Source organism: Ambystoma mexicanum, chromosome 1q (genome assembly GCF_040938575.1).
Source record: "Ambystoma mexicanum isolate Mex_15411 chromosome 1q, UKY_AmexF1_1, whole genome shotgun sequence".
In the NCBI taxonomy this organism is placed as follows: Eukaryota; Metazoa; Chordata; class Amphibia; order Caudata; family Ambystomatidae; genus Ambystoma; species Ambystoma mexicanum.
In genome coordinates this window covers 268,822,848-268,838,952 of record NC_090922.1, presented here as the reverse complement: position 1 = coordinate 268,838,952, position 16,105 = coordinate 268,822,848, and the positions used below count along the sequence as shown (strand labels likewise).

The 16,105-nt window shown below is 43.6% G+C and overlaps 1 protein-coding gene across 1 annotated transcript in view; it reads left to right on the top strand.

Moving 5' to 3' along the window:
* The first annotated feature begins 553 nt into the window (after positions 1 to 553).
* Positions 554 to 16,105, top strand: part of LOC138521221 (arylamine N-acetyltransferase, pineal gland isozyme NAT-3-like) — a 512,324-nt gene continuing 496,772 nt past the window's right edge. Inside the window, exon 1 of the mRNA XM_069633895.1 lies at positions 554 to 636. The gene's annotated coding sequence lies outside the window, so the exon portion shown is untranslated. The remainder of the gene's footprint in view (positions 637 to 16,105) is intronic.

Sequence of the window (16,105 nt, the reverse complement as noted above, 5' to 3'; positions counted from 1 at the left end):
CACCTTCTTGGCCGCCTTCAGTGCTGGTGGATGTCATGTTAGGGGTTTGGTTGTAGCTGTATGGAGATGGATGTACTTTTACATGTCCTAGGCCGGAATATCAAAGGTTAGCATGTTTTATTTTTGGTTGTGCCCCAATTAGAGCACCTGTTTCTAATTATCAAAGGTGTGCTTTGGTGCTTCATCTCACTCCATTTGAGCATGTTTTACCTGTTTGCTGGGCATCTTTTTTTTAGCGCTGCTCAAGTGATTATGCACGCTGTTAATGTTTGCTCTGCTCAAACAGGGCGACTGCTCACATAGGGCGGGGCACTGCCTACCTTTGAACCAAAGTCCTCATTGAAATGCCTGCAGTAAGGCCCTCAGTAGTAAGAAAGCACTCATTTAATGAATAATTATATCCTGGGCCAGCTACTGTGCAGTGTGGTGGCATAAAGCGTGATTGTCCTTCACAATCAGATACCATTGTTCATTGGCTGTTTGATAGCCAATAACTTTTGAGATATTGTTGGTGGGTGTGCCAGAGCAGTGTGGGACAGATGTGGAGCAGCAGGAGCCAGGGCAGATTGACCGTCGGATCTGGAGAGTCCTAGCTGATTCAGAGAGCCAGGAGAGCAGACTGAACGTGTAAACGCAGTAAGTTTCTGAATTCGAGAAGCAATTGAATTATCATCCAGGTATCCACCTAGCCTTCACTTCTATCTCAAGGCACCCCTGTTTTGGTTGTTTTTGGCATGTAAAAAGAGAGTAACACGATTTTTTAAGCATAGCTCCAGATTTTTACATTTCTCATATCTGCTTATGTAGACTTCGGCAACCGGTGAGCTACACACAATGTGGTTCATTACGAGTTTGCCAGTATTGCGTCTGTAATTCCAGTGGGATACCATCAAACACGCCTACCGTTTCTGCCACCTGATATCTCGGTATTACAGGGATAGTAAGATCGGCGGAAAGGGCAGTAAGTTCCCATCCATGGAGTCCTGTAGGACTCCATGGATGGCATTGCTGGAATCCGGTGCCGGTGATTCTGGCATTTATTTGCCAGTAAAGGCCTGAATTACCGGCAGGTCAGGCCTGCCGGTAGATCACTGCCCCACCAGCAAACATGTGTTTCCCCTGTCCAAAATAAATGACCAGCATTTTTTCCAGACCTGGAAATTTATAATGAGCCCCAATGTTTTTAAACTAAAGCAGTCTGACACCCTTTTGTTCAATGCAGAGGTCACAGAGTTACTGTCCAAGAGGCCCTTTCTTACCCAGTAATCATGACTCTCATCTCAGATTGTCCAATGCCAGCAGAACAGAATGACATGAACGTTAACCGGTTTCACACAGGACTTCAGTTCTGTTTAGGATTGCGCCTTCAAAACAGGAAACCAAGTTTAATTGTAGCAGCCAGATACACTACTTGAGAAGCCCCCAAAGTTGGACAAGTGGGCTGGCCAGAAAAGGAAATTGGTGTATTGCCATTCAAGGAGTGCCCCCGAAAGGCCAGTACTGTGTGTCACATGGCGACATGTCAGGTTTGGAGGCTGCTGCCTCTGCAGAAATAAACACACCCTGTGACCTAAGTAGATACAGGCCCAGCTTTGCTTGCGTTTTTCACTTCTGTCACTGTTATTTTTCCAGAAAACTCATCTAATCTCCATGTAGGCCAGTCCAGGTCTGTGCAAAGCTGACAACCCAATACAGCGTGTTACTGCACGCTGAGGGTTCTAGGTCAAATATTCGAAAACAAAAGGATCGAATGCCCCTTTTTTAGGGGGGGGGGGATTCCCCCCAACCCCTGTTTTCTCTTTTAAAAAAACATTTTTTACATACAAAACTAAAAAGAAATATAAATAAATAAATAAAGCATTCAACCCTTTTTTTTCGATCCTTTTGGATTCGAAAAAAAGGTCATTCGATCCTTTTAATTCGATACTTTGACTGGACACCCACGCTCGATACTTTGACTGGACACCCACGCTGAGTGTATGAGTTAATTCAAAACTCTTGACTATTTTGTACTTGAACCGCCCATGACACAGTGGTGTAATTTGATGTAAAGCTGAGAACCCTCAGTTGATGTTTGTGTCCTTTGTATTAAAAGTCCCCCTATTTGCACCTGCATCACTGTAGGTGAAAGCAAGTGCATTTGCAGGGGATTGTTCTTTCATAAACCGTATCTACCAGATGTTCTCATGGCATTTCGTTCCTTAGAGGTGCACATAAAAGGTTAATCCTGAAACCATATAGGCCTGAAAATACTTGCCGTTCGTTTTATCTGTACAAACGTTGCTGTAGAAGCGAAATGTACGTGTATAGAAGTGAATGTGGGTGTTAAGCATACATGTTCCCAGATTTCAAGGCATCTACCCAAGGAAATGGTTGCATAATCGATAGGTATGATAACAGAATCATGCGCTGGTGCAGTCTATCACGATCCGCAGATTTCATATACCTAAGGAAATGGTTGCATTATCTATAGGTATGATAACAGAATCATGCGCTGGTGCAGTCAATCACGATCCGCAGATTTCATATACCTAAGGAAATGGTTGCATTATCTATAGGTATGATAACAGAATCATGCGCTGGTGCAGTCAATCACGATCCGCAGATTTCATATACCTAAGGAAATGGTTGCATTATCTATAGGTATGATAACAGAATCATGCGCTGGTGCAGTCAATCACGATCCGCAGATTTCATATAAATTTGAACCCATTGTTTGAATTAAGGATGTCATTAAAGCTTGGGAGCGGAGCAGATAACACAGGGGTGTCACTGCTTGCTGCTGAGGACTGTCTTTGTTGTGTCATCTCTGGTTCCAATAGCAACAAAGATTCACTCTAAATTAATCATCAATACTTTGGGTATCAGCGTTTCTAAAACTACCATATTGTGTGTCATATGAAAATAGTTTTTGTTTACATTATATCTTGTACTTTGATGTCTTCAAATGATTTGTAATTCAATAAAGGTTTACCCTAGAAGAAAATCCCTTTTCCAATGTTTAGGACATCATTAGCGATTAAGAAACATCTACACACATCTACATATCCTACAGAATTCATTTATGGATAGCTCATCACCTACCCAGAATCCTTTTGACCAGTTTTATTCACCTTTCACCCAGATGGGGTTGACAGCAGTGCTTGGCTTTTGCAGTGTTGGGAAAGGGAGGCTGGTTAAGGGGGGCCCAAAGGAACAGCACCAGTTGTGATGGTTGCATTTGTATCTACGTCAGGAACAAAAATGTATTGGGCATTGCATGCATATATTGGCACAGCCAGCAGGCACCCATATTGATACAATTGCAATATTGGCGTTATTGTTAGGCACAGCCAACATGCCAACATTCTTAATACTGGCCTCCATTTAAATCTCCAGCATAGCAATGTTGCCTTAGTGTGGCAATATTTACATTATTAGACACAGTCAACACAAGTATCTTCTTACAGTGGCAATATTGGCTTTATTGGTCATATTCAAGATGACTGTGTTCTCACCATGGTAGTACTGCATAAAAGTGCACACCCTTCAAGGCAAGGCGTTCTTATAGTGGAAATATTAACTTTTTCGTGCATAGTCATTGTGAGTGTGTTCTTAACGTACCAATACTAGAATATCGTGGCACAGCTAACATGAAAAGGTCTTCTTACATTGGCAATATTGGAGTTATTGGGGATAGCTATCATGAGTGTAGTCTTACAGTAGCACTGTTGGTATATGTTATGGAGACAGGCATCACAAACATGTGTTGCATAATACTCCTGTGTACTGTTTTTGGCAACTTGGCATCTATTGAGTTCTTTCTTGTGTTACGCTACAAAACTGTTTATACATTTTATGTATTTTGACGCAATTATTAACCTTAAACGTAACTATAAAATACTCCATTTGAACCCATTATATAAGAATCTGCTTATCACACCCACCCTCCCTTGCTTGTGATTGGGTTCCCTCACTATGCTCGTTACTTGCTTATTATTGGGAAATATTTACCCCCTCCAGGTGAATAAATCACCAGCCGCCACTCGAAAGAAAAATTGTAATGGCTCCGGCTAATAGGTGGCCAGCATACAGCATAGCTGAACACAAAGCACTTTTCCAATATTTGGCTCGCAGAAGGATCATGTTTATGTGTGAGAAAGTGCTGAATCCCTTCTTTCTGCTTGTGTTTACTCTGGGAGACCCACTGGCAAAGCCCAGTACACAGGAGCAGGACAAGGCTTTTCGGTAAGCAGTCGAATGAGAAGAGAGATGGTAAGAATATTGGGCTCATTTTTATGCCGTTTGTAGCCACATTATAACAATGCCCTCAAAAAGATTTTTTTAAAAGCTGCCATTCAGTATCTATTATTACGAAAATAAAACCAGCACCGGCCAAATGTACACAATGTGTCTCACAGTAGCTTTTACCATGCTTCAAGGCAGGTCAGCTGCACTTCTCGTTATCAAAGAGGTGGCATAGGTGGCAATTAACAAAACAGCACTTAGCGCCGGTTATAACTGACCATTGATGGTAGCAGCTGCAAAATGGTGAGGGTACCTAGGCATTTAATATAATAGCAGTGTCTGGCAATTGCCTAGTACACAAGCCAAAACTGTTGACTTTGCAATGCAAATTTTGAACAAGACTTCAGTGAAAGACACACATAGGCCCTCATCACAAGTTTGGTGGTATCCCGGCTGGTAATAACGGCGGGATACCACCAAATGTAATTAGCATTCTTGCTGCCTGATATTCTGGTATTTCCGGGATATTACAGGTGTTGGGAATGCCTGTAATTCCCAATTCCATGGAGTCTTGAATTATGGCACCGGTATTACCCGTGCCAGTAATTCTGCACGTTTTTTTATGGTGTTAAATCATTCACCCCACCGGCAAACTTGTAGTTTCCTAGTGCAGAAAAAGTGCTGGTCTGTATTCGTTCTACTGTCCTGCATGTCGTTTCCTCCGTCCTTACATGCAGGAACGTATTGTGTCACCATATTCGATTAACAGCCTTAAGTTCTGGGAAGAGGTGTCATACTCAGCAAAATGTTTATGGATAAGGGCAATTGACTGTCCTACTATATACCATAATTTGGTAAGGAATGTTTCGAAGCATAGAGCTCCAACTCAAAGCGGTGGGGCACAGATATCTGATTTTTCACAGGAAGATAATTTAAGAGCAGCGGGGAACACTGAGACCTACAAGGGACATAATAGAGAAATGAAAAAGTGCAAATAAATAGAGTGATAAAGGAGTAAGAAGAGACAAGGGACAGGGCAAATGCAACTCAGGGTCTGTAGGAGACTGTTTGGAAGACATCCAGTTTACCAAGAAAAAGCAGTTCACAGAGTAGTCCAAGATTGCATATGATTGGTCCGTTTTCTTTTACAAAACATATTTTTATAGAGGAAGGTTTTCAGCTTTCTTCCAGTACTGGAGGTGATTTTATTCAGATCGGATGTAATTAGGGAGCACTGGAGGGTGACATATGGTAAACTCATTACTCCTAGCACTCCCAAATCATCCCATTCCTTACGCTCTCCTCTTGCACATACACATTGCACTGTTCTGCTGTGAATAGTAAAGGAGAACAAGTTACTTACCAACTGTAACGTTCTTTCGACTGGATGTTCCTCCCACGTATTCCTTATCTTTGATAAATCCACTTCGAGCTTGCTGGCCTCAGAATTTTTTTCCCAGTAGAGGGCGCTGCGCGTCGCCGTCCCTTGACTCGGTGTCCCTCGAAGGCCTGCGTATCAGCGCTGTCATCATAGATACATATAGTCCTGCGCAGCGTCTGTTGCTCAGTTCTGTTTTGAGGTGCTGTAACTACAAGGGAGGTTTTACTGTGGGGTAGGATGGGAGGGGCGATAAGCAATACGTGGGAGGAAGATCCAGTCGAAAGAACGTTACAGTTGGTAAGTAACTTGTTGAAAGGATTGTGTCCTCCCACGTATTCCTTATCTTTGATAGACTCCCAAAGCAGTAATGTGTACAGGAGGCGGGAGTAACATTAAGTGACTTTTTAAGAATGCTCAGAGTGCAACACAGCTTTCCCAAATTGAGTCCCCTGGCTAGTGGAGGAATCTAGAATGTAGAATTTGGTGAAAGTATGTGCGGACGACCATGTGGCAGCCGCACAGATGTCTTTAATTGGAACTCCTCTTTGGAGAGCTGACGAGGCTGCGATACCCCTCGTTGAATGAGCTCTGAGGTGTTGAGGAGAATCTTTTCCTGCCAATTTATAGCACTCTATGATAGTTGGTATTATCCATCTTGAGATGGTCTGTTTCATGACAGGTAAACCTAGTTTATGTCCTGCATACCCCACAAACAACTGATCTGCTTGCCTAATCCTTGCAAGTCTGTTAATGTAAAAACTCAACGCACGCCTTGGATCCAGCCTGTGCAATCTCTCTTCCTCTGAGGAGGAGGGTAAAATGAAGGCAAGGTTATTTTTTTTGTAATATGAAACTCTGAGACAACCTTTGGGAGGAAATTCGGCTTCACTTGAAGAACTACTTTATCTTTGTGAAAGACAGTATGTGGAGGTTTGCAAAATAAAGCTTGTAGTTCGCTCACTCTTCGGGCAGAAGTTAAAGCCACTAGGAAGACTGTTTTTAGAGTGAGAAACCTTAATGGACAGGAATGAAGAGGTTCAAATGGAGTGCCCATTAGAAATTTTAAGACTAGATTTCAATCCCACAGGGGAACCTGAAAAGGAATTGGGCGAAAGACATTAGTCAACCCTTTCAGAAACTGAATGATTGGAGGCAACTTGAAATATGTGGGTTCTTCAGCCGTGCATTTAAAGATTGATAACGCGGCGAGGTAACCCTTGATTGTGCCAACTTGTCCTGAATATGCCAAATATTGCAGGAAAGATAACACCATCGGTGTACTACATGAAAAAGGGTCAATATCCTTATCTCTACACAAGCTGCAGAATTTGTTCCAACGGCAGCGGTATAAAGATTTAGTTGCTGGCCTTCTGGCTGAAAGCAACACCTCCATTACATCATCCGGGAGGTCCCAATCTTTGTATCTCAACCTTTCAGAAACCAAGCGTGAAGGTTGAGAGTCCTGATATCCGGATGGAGAACCTGACCTTCCTCTTGCGAGAGAAGATCCTCTCTTTGTGGAAGACGAATCAGCGGACAGATGGACATGTCTAGAAGATGCGGGTACCACATTCTCCTGGCCCAATCCGGGGCAATTAGAATCATGGGTTTCCAGAATCTCCTGAGCCTCCTTATTACGTGAGGAATGACAGGGAATGGAGGAAACGCATACAGAAGTGGAAACTCCAAGTCCACCACAAACTCATCTCCTAGCGCTCCTGTCGGGGGAAATTCCCTTGAGCAGTATTGTTCGTATTTCCTGTTGACACTCGTTGCAAACAGATCTACCTGAGCGGTTCTCCAAAGGGTGAAGATCTCTTGAAGGACTTCTTAAGTTAGTTCCCACTTGTGGGAGACTGTGGTCTGCCTGCTCAGAGCATCCGCCGCTGTGTTCTTCTATCTGGCTAGGTGAACTGCCGATAGATAGATTCCTTCGTGAATTGGCCAGAACCAGAGCAGCATTGCCTCTCTGCACAGTGACCCCACGCCTCCTCTTTTGTTGAGGTAGTGCATGGCGACTGTGTTGTCTGTCATTATCAGAACATTTTTTTCCCTTTACTGATGGCAGAAAAGCTTTCAGAGCTAGTCTGATTGCTCTCATTTCTAATAGGTTGATGTGTAGTCTGGACTCTGATGGAAACCAACGACCGCTGATGGTTAAGTTGTTTGTATGGGCTCCCCACCCGGTGAGTGAGGTGTCCGCGACTACTTTTATCTCCGGCCATGGTTGCCAAAATGGTTCTCCTTTTAAGATGTTCTCCCGACAGGCCAACCATTGAAGGTCTGGAGAGATTTCATTCTCAGGTGACCCTCTGGCACTAGAAAAATGCAGGATGCCATGAGGCTGAGAAACCTCAGAAAATCAAAGGCTGGTAGATGTTGGGCATTTTGAAATCTGGTCACCATCTGTAGAATATCTTGAGCCCTCACCTCTGGTGGTGAGGCTTTTCCCAGGGATGTGTCCAGGACTGCTCCAATGAACTCGTGTCTCTGTGATGGTATCAGCTGTGACTTATTTAAGTTGAGGGAGAAGCCCATCTTGTGGAGGAAGTGGCGAACATAATCTAGATGGATCTGAGCTTGTTCCGGGGACACTGCTCTGATCAACCAGTCGTCCAGGTAGGGGTAGACATGAATCCCTCCCCTCCTTAGACTTGCTGCCACGACCGCCATTAACTTGGTGAAGACCCTCGGGTGGAGGTCAGCCCAAATGGCAGAACCCAAAATTGATAGTGAGAGCTGCCAATGGTGAACCTCAGGTACTTTCTGTGCTTGAAATGGATAGGCACATGAAAGTAAGCATCCTGAAGGTCCAAAGATACCAACCAATCCTGAAACTGGAGGGCCTGAAGGATCTGAGAAAGGGTTAGCATCTTGGATTTGCCCTTCCTCAGGAATTTGTTCAATTCTCGTAATTCCAAGATGGGTCTCTGTTAGGGAGAATTCTCATTGTCTTGGCTAATTTCCCTTACCTATAGAGTCCCCCAGCAGCTTTGCTGGATTTGAGGGTTTGTTTCTTTTTTACCTGCTAAGAATGAGACTCTTTTTCACACTCTTAGGAATTTTTGCTATGTGTGTTCTAGGCTATTTTATGTGCTCAATGCCTATGGGATTTCTCTCCCCCATAGGAACCATCTCTATTCACTTGTCTTACACAGCACCCTCAGTGCAGTGACACAGGGGTGTCATAGCGACCCCCAAACATAGACTCCATACCCTGGGACTGACTACTGTCCCCCAGGGCATGTAAAGTCCCCATTGACTTTACTAGTCAAATCCTATGAACTAAACCAGTACAACCCATCTTACTATGGAGGTAATGGAAGGGGTTAATAGTTTTTCCCCTATGTTCATTTTCGAGAGGGTACCGTACAGTACCTCTCTCAAAAGTTTCTGGCTGGTGGCAGTGGTTACTACCATAAATATTCAACTGTGAATATTTCTCTATTCGATTTTCCCATTGTTCGAGGCTACCATTTTTTCTGACAGCCTCTAACATACCGCCGGTGCATTTTAATATTAACTTTGCTCCGGTGGGTTATTTTTGCCAGAACTTTGATATAACTTCTTTCTCATGTCTTTCTCTGCAATCCTAAGCCAGGTCGGGGATCCTTTGTTTGTCTGTTTGGCAGGCTTCTGCCCAGAAGCCCTCCTTCCGGCGCCACTGAGTAGGGAGTAGGACCCCTGGACAGGGTTGCCTGCGCAACCCATGTTGCACTCTATCCTGATAGGCTGGAGGGTCTCCCACCAAGATGACCACTCCACTGTGTGAGTGACAGCTAGGCTGTATGAATGGGCTCTTTTTGCATAAAAGCAGGGTCCTGAGGCCTGGAAGAGCAAGACGTTGCCACTGGAACTAAGAAGCCGAAGAGGAGAGAAGCCAAAGACATCTGCAATGACTGAACAAACGGTGAAGCCCTGCTGCAGCGTCTCACCACTTTTCTCCACACGATGAGAGGAGATCTTCATCTGAAAGAGCCTTCTTCCCTTGAGCTGGTGGGGCCAACCAGTTTGCCAATCGCCTTCCCGAACCAGCTGTGGTCAAATCACTAGTACCCCGCACTTGGAGACCGGATAGCCAGGCAGCTATCGACCCGGACCGCGATTAAAAGGAGCGTACCTTTTAAACTTTGTTTGGCAGCACCGCGGCTGGTTTCATCCATGGGTAGTTCAGTACCTCGAATCTGCCTCCACGACAAGAGCCGCTCTTCCTCTGCTGGACCCCTCAAACTGCAGGGACTACCAGGAACAACCGCCACTGCAGGAGCCACTTCTTCACTTTAAAGGTACATTGTTCTGCCCGGCCGCCCTCTCTTTGCGGTAGCACTAAAGGTGTTTTAAATCCTTTACCTACCTGTTGGGTTGGCCACCCCCTCTCTTAACATTGTCTTTTCAAACTTTTGCAACCACCATTTCAAATATTATTAACCAAAGACTTGACTGCAGCTACGAGAACATTTTGCTCCTGGGCCCTTACCCTGTACCACTAACTTTGGCACAGGCCTATTGACTCTGGTCACATTTGTTAGATCTGCCTTCTCGAGATTGATTCTCCATTCGAACTGTCTGGTGCACCCCTTTCTTATAACTACTCTTTCTTCCAACTGCTTAATCATTGTGAAGTGCCATTTTGCTCAGTTTTCATTCTAAGTCTTGCTTGTATCAATGCACTGTCTTGCTGAACTGGTTCACAAACGGATGGGAAGTGTTGCTAGGGTATAGAAGAACTTATTTAGGAATAACTTGTGTTTTCTCTCCCTTGTGAGGAATTGTTAGAGGATCCCTTGTGTTTAGTTTTCACTGTGCCGTTTTGCTCAGTTTTCACTCTGGTTCACTTGGTCTACAATTCATATAGGGAGTGTGTTTATTTTTCCTTGACTTAATTTAACTTGGTTGAGACTTGTGATACATGTGTTTGATTAGAAGTGTATAAAATAAATATATATTTACTTTTTAACTACAAAGCTTTGGTTAGTGTTTCCTTGTTCCATAGCCTAGTGTGCCTAATGTGTAAACCCTGAATACTGCTCATCTCCCTCTTGAGATGAGTCTGACTGCTCAGCCACAGCTACCAACTAAATCTTTGTGGTACGGACTGATATCAAAGGGGATTTATTGCTCTCACCTGTAGTCCTAATCTTGTGTAGTGCTCCCTAAGGGAACTGCACAGGATTCTGCCTAACACTAGTGTACAGCGGTGAGGATAAAAGTATTGGATTTACATTTTAGAGTTCTGCTAGTGCTTGGTTCAAATAACCACAAGGCTAACTATCACAACAAGTTTATTTTAAACAAATCATGGAAAGTTACAGCCAGGAGACCCTCCTTACTAATACTGCAGATTATTTAAGGGATCTGTGTAGACAGAAAGGTCTTCCTGTCAAAGGCAATAAACAAGAAATGATTGATAGACTATTAGAGAAACAAAGTCTAGATAGTGGTGCTGTAGTGCCCACTACTTCAGCACATGTAGCAAACAGTAATGAGGATAATATTGAAGATGTTCTTGTTGAGACAGATGAGGAAGAGGAGGATAACAATTACACCTGTAAGAAACGAAGCGGAGGGTGCAGGAGGTAACTTCTTTTTAGTTTATTACAACGAGCCCGCCGGAGCCAACACGTCCTCAGCCTTGCTCTCCCAACCGCTGCTGCCGTCACGCGAACCCCTCCACTCCAAATCAAAACAAAGAGGCAGAGCTTACGTGATGGCGTGCGGACAGAGCATGCTAGTCTCTACACATCTTCCCCCTCAGAAAAATTTCCCACATTAATATACCAATAGAAAATACAATTTAGGATACATCTAAAAACAATGTATAACAAAATATGAAGAAAATAACATATCTAACATACTTAAAAACTTGTGATAATAGCATAACACAGCTAAAGCAATGTTCAGTTCACGTAGTCTCTCATCCAGACTGGTTTGGACCTCAACCTGCCAGGAACACTATTATTGTTCCCAGTCCACACCTCGTGATCTTCACTTCTTTTATCAAATCGCTTGCCTGTCCCTTCTACACTCTCATTCACACCATGTACTTTTGCATTCCTTCCTTTAGACCATACCTCACCGCCTTCCAAAATTACCACTGACTTCTTGACAGCAGATATCCTCTTAGTCCCTAAGTACATGCTTTCTAAACATTTGTTCACCAATCTGGGATTTTTCACATACACTCTCTCCCCTACTTTCCACTCTTGTTCCTTTACCGTTTCACGTGTATTGAAATCAGCTACATTTTTTTTCTGACTGGCATTGATGAGTCTCATTATTTGAGCCCCATCCACATGAACCACCTTGGCCACACCCAACCAACCCGGACACAATTTGGTTCCCGGCTCCCTCCCTTTCAGGGATACAAAAGGTGACACTCCTGTCACCGAATGAGGAGTGGTTACATAACTCCACGTCAATAAATTCAAAATCTCTCTCCAAGGTTGTCCCCCTCTCATTGCCAATTGCAAACCCTCTTTCAACCATCGGTTGACCCTCTCCACGAGCCCATTCGCCCTGGGATGATACAACGCTGTTTTGATGTACTTTATGCCATAACTGCTCAGGAATTTCTTCATGGTCTCAGACACAAACTGAACTCCATTGTCAGAGACAAGTTCCGTTGGCACTCCTTCTCTCATAAATACTTTTTCTAGAAATGTTATCAACTCCCTTGCTGTGACTTCCCTGACTGCTTCCCACTCAATCCATTTCGAATGGAAATCAATCAGGACAAATAAGAATCTTATACCTCCTCCTAAACCTCTTATGGGTCTCATGATATCTACTGCAACTTTGGACCAAGGCTGAATAGGAACAAAATTTGGAACCAATGGGGCCTCTCGCACAACTTTAGTCTTGTCACTAGTTTGACATATCACGCAATCTTTCACCCACCTCTCAGTCATTTTGTCAATACCTGGCCACCAATAAGTTTGACAAAGTTTTCTTTTCATGGCACTTTCTCCTGCGTGGCCCTCATGAGCCAGTTCTAAAAGACTAGACCTGATCGATTCTGGAGGAATAATACATCTCCCTCTCCTTAGTTTATTCTCAACTATATTCAATTCCTCCTTGAGATCCCACCACACATTAAATTTCTTTTCCAACATACCCTTTTGAGGCCATCCCTTCACAGTCCATTCCTTAATGATTTTAAGGTCTGAACCAGATTCTTCTCCTTTTGACCAGTTTTCCTGACTGATAGCTCCCAGAACCTCAGCTACTATAAATTCCTCAGTATCATTTTCATTAAGATTTACTTCACCGTCCCCCAGAGGCAACCTGGAAGGCAATCTGCCACTACATTCTTCTTTCCTGGTAGAAAACTCATCTCAAAATTATATGCATGTAGACCTAGAGCCCATTTGCTAATCCTAGGCGAGCCCAACGCCCAACTTCCACTCTCCATTAATTGCACAAGTGGCTTGTGGTCTGATCTGATAATAAAACGCCTGCCCCATAAAAAAATATTTAAAGTGGGTGATGGCCCAGTACATAGCCAACATCTCGCTTTCAATAACTGAGCATTTACACTCGCACCCTTCAAGGCCCTTGATGCAAATGCAATGACTCTTTCCTTCCTTTCACTGTCATATTGAACTAATGTCGCTTCCAGACCTAACACACAAGCATCTACCACTAATACTGTTTTATTTGATGAATCAAACTTTCCAATCGAGGGATCCTTACTTATTGCTTCTTTAATGCTCTCAAACGCTGCAGCACACTCCGAAGACCATTCAAATCTGGCACCATTCTTTAATATCAACTTCATGGGGCTGGATACCATTGCAAAATATTTAACAAATTTATGATAATATTCAGCAAGACCCAAAAAAGATCTCACCTGATCTTATCAGATGGCACAGGCGCACTCTTTATCACCTCCACTAAACTTTTCTTAGGTCTCACAGCACTTTTATCAATTTCATGCCCAAGATATTCCACTCTCTCCACACCTATCCTACATTTATCCCTTCTCACAGTCAAACCAGCTTCAGACAGCCTGCCCAAACCTTTTGATAAGACTTTATCATGTTCAGCCACACTACTCGCATATATGAGCCCATCATCCTGAAATTTCACAATATTCTCAATTCCTTCCAGAACAGTGTCCATTACTCTCTGAAATACTGAAGCAGCAGAACTAAGTCCAAACGGCATTCTGCAATATTTGAAAGTTCCAAAGGGTGTTATGAACGCATTCAGGTGCTGGCAGTCTTCTTTCAAAGGAATCTGATGATAAGCCTGAGAGAGATCGATTACTGAAAAAACTCTAGCACCTTTAAGTGTTGACAACGTATCCCCAATTATTGGTAGTGGGTGCCTGTCGACTAGTTTGTTCCTATTAATATCCTTCATGTCCACACAAAGTCTTATCTTCCATTTGGCTTCTTCGCCACTACAATGGGGGATAGCTATTCCAAAATCTCACTTTGTTCTATGATCCCCTTCTGCAGCAATGATTCAATTTCTGTCTTCAATTTCTCTCTTAAGTCATGAGGTATTGGTCTCACCTTACGTACCTTTGGAACTGCTCCAGCTTTCAGTCGTATTTCATGCTCAAACCCTTCTAGTATTCCCAACTCTACTTGAAACACATGTGGAAACATATTTTCCTACTTGTCGTTAACTTCTGCAACTGTGACCGGCTCCTCTGAATTAGCTTGTATGCGAATGCCCAGTTTATGCTGCTCACCCCAACCTAACAAGGAAGATCCTTCCTGTGTCACATATATGTCCGAATCACAACTTCTCCCTTTATATTCAATGGTTGCTTGAAATTTCCCTAAAATTTAAATCTTCACATTGCCATAGGCATAAGGTTCTATGCTGTGTTGTTTAAGATTAGCGATTGAGCCTTGCGAACAGTTCTCATAACTCTTCTTAGACATTAAAGTCCAAGGTGAGCAACTATCCACTTTCAATGTGACAACTCTCCCATTTATCATAAATACATCCGTAGGTGTATTTCCTTTATGGGAAACTTCTGCTATTTCCAACACATGTTTGGCTTGCATGGTTTGGGCTACACTCACATTTTCCTCTTGTTCTGGTATTCTTTCTCCTGGTTCAATATATTGCACTTGACCCGATTCCCGGCATACTCTTGCAAAATGCCCCTCTTTTTGCACTTTAAACACGAAACATTTCTTGCGGGACAAAATGCGCTCGCGGAAATATGCCGATTGCTACCACATTTGTAGCATTTAGACTCTCTGTTTAGACTCATCTTCCTAAATCCTTTCACAGCTGCTACTTCACCTTCCTGTTTTTCTCCTTTCATTGTCGCCATGTACTTATGTGTCTACTCCATGCCTCTGGCAGCCTCTACTGCTATATCTAGAGATACATCCTTTGTCAATAGTCTCTCCTGAATTTTCATGTTATTAGTGCACCGTACTAATTGATCTCGAATCAATGAATCTGTTAATTGGCCGAATTCACATGTGTGGCTAAGAGATCTCAACGCTGCTATGAAATTTTCTACCTGCTCACCAGGATCCTGTACCCTCTGAAAAAATGTATGCCTTTTAAACGTGATGTTTTTCTTTGCCTCAAAATGAATTTCTAATTTCTTTTCAGCCAGGGTGTATTGGTCCACTTCACCTTGGCCTTCTTGCGGAGGTTGTGGTAGACCATCATATACACTACGACCTTCCGTGTCCAGATTATGCAGAAGAATAGCTTCTTTTCTCGCAGCGGCAAATTTATCGCTCCCAATTGCCACTAGGTAAGTGTCAAAGAGTATTTTCCACCTGTCCCACCTTATTGGGGGAATACCTGGTTCCATCAGGAACGGTGGAGGCGGGGCCAAAATAGCTGCAGCCATGTCTTTAATGGACCTTTACGATTCTTCCTGGTGTATAACTTGCTGTGAGCATGACTTTTTCACAAATTTATAGTAATGGAATGTTTGTTCACAATAAGCCCTTGTGCCTCCTATATTCAATGTCTTGCAGCACTCCTCAAAAAGAACTTCCACTTTAAAGCACTGCTTTATTCCAACAGTTTGTGTACTCTTCTTTATTGCAGTAGAGCTTGTATTTTCCAAATAATGGCCGTGCCGGAGGGCGTGGCTTCCTAACAGACATCACCCCGTGTAATGCAACATTTGCGGTCGGAAGATCTCTCTACGGCGTATCTCCCAAACTCCCCGCTCTCCCCACTGCCACTCCTCACCAGGAAGCTTCCAAGAACGGGAAGTGGGGACGGGGTTCCTAGGCCACATCCGTCGGATTGGTACCAGCAGCAGGTCTCGCCGGCACCTCGCACTGCCCTCTCTCCCGGGACCAGAGAGACGCAGGAGGCGCCGGAGCACACAATCCTCAGACGGGGTGGGCGGCCGCCCGTGTGCCTGCCTTAAGTTTCCTCCGTCGCGGGCTCGCACTGAGGATAATGCCTCATCACCAAATGTAAGAAACGAAGCAGAGGCTTCAGGAGGTAACTTCTTTTTAGTTTTTTACAATGAGCCCGCCGGAGCCAACACGCCCT